We start from the raw sequence: 1,395 nt of genomic DNA, 5'->3' as shown, positions 1-1,395 counted from the left end.
ACTTCGACTTTGTGGTAGAACATAGATCGGGTGAAAGCCTCAAGCACATCGATTGCCTTAGTCGATATCCTCAGCAGGTTATGATAGTAGCATCAGAGTTTGCGACGCGTATAAAAAAGCACAACAAGGTGACACATTGATCAAAGCAATCGTGGAGATACTTGCCAGTCGGCCATATGACACTTTCAAGATGAAAGGCGGTTTGGTCTACAAGACCAAGCTGATGGAAAAAGGACTTATTGTTGACGCCCACAATTCTGGACATTTTTCGGTGCAGAAGACGATGCATGCCATCCACCAAAATTACTGGATACCGCATCTAGAACAAAAAGTTACCCAGATTATCATTAACTGCGTAAAATGTACATCCTGTAAGTACGAAAATATGCATCACCTAAATCTTTTAAAAGAAACGCAATTCTCCTCCTTGCAGTAACTAGATTTATGTGTATGTCCGCTATTTTCTTTTTAAATTCAACATATGGCCCAAATCGCAGAAAACGAAACCAAGGAGAAACATTTTTTTTCTCATGTTTCGCAGATTTTCGATTATGTCTGGGTCATACATATTCTAAGGTATCGGACAACATCAATATTAACACGAATCTCCTTCTCTCAAACATGAAAATTCACTTAATCTTGAGACGCCTTTAAATAAACGAAAATTAAAAAAGCACAACATGAAACTAAATGGTAGTTTATTTTGAAGGTCCACCACTTTTTTGCATTATACTTGCCTCTCTTCGATGGCCTTGTATTATTTTGAGTTTCATAAAAAAGTATTCGACAAAAAAAAATCAGCGCTTAGCTTTCCATATGAAAATCAAGTCGGCAGTATTTTTTAATGTTATGTAACAGTCCAAAATATTAAAAAGTTTTTTGGCGCGGAATCCACCAAGCTAAAAAGGGGAAAATATAGTTTTTTTCGAGCATTTTCGGCCTTATTTCACAGTAAAATAAAGTAGTTCCATATACTCTTCACTACCAATATGTTTTCGGTGGAAAGCTATTTGTAACGTAACAGTCTTTAGAACTAATTTAATTTTTAGGTAACCTTTTTTTCCTATTTACTAAAAGATGAGGCCCATTTGACAAGCAACATTGGAAGCTACTCAACATGTTATTGTCCCATAGTTAAAACTGTTATTTTTTCTAACTTATATAAACTGAGAAGATAAGAATCACGTAGAAAAATAAAAAAACGCGAGAACTCTATTATTTCAAAAAGAACGAACTCAAAAGAAGCGAAACGAGAAGCTAAAAGAAGAAGATTTTCCGATTAAATAATACAACAATCTATTGGAATTATTTCGGCTTTTTTCTAGTACTACTATTATTCTACAAAATTCTGAGTCCTCGAATCTAGCATTTGAAGGGTAAGAATATTACTAAATG

The sequence above is a fragment of the Rhagoletis pomonella genome, unplaced genomic scaffold (genome assembly GCF_013731165.1).
Source record: "Rhagoletis pomonella isolate Grant_MI unplaced genomic scaffold, Rhpom_1.0 Rhpom_scaffold_03444, whole genome shotgun sequence".
Taxonomy (NCBI): Eukaryota; Metazoa; Arthropoda; class Insecta; order Diptera; family Tephritidae; genus Rhagoletis; species Rhagoletis pomonella.
This window is presented reverse-complemented; position numbering follows the sequence as displayed.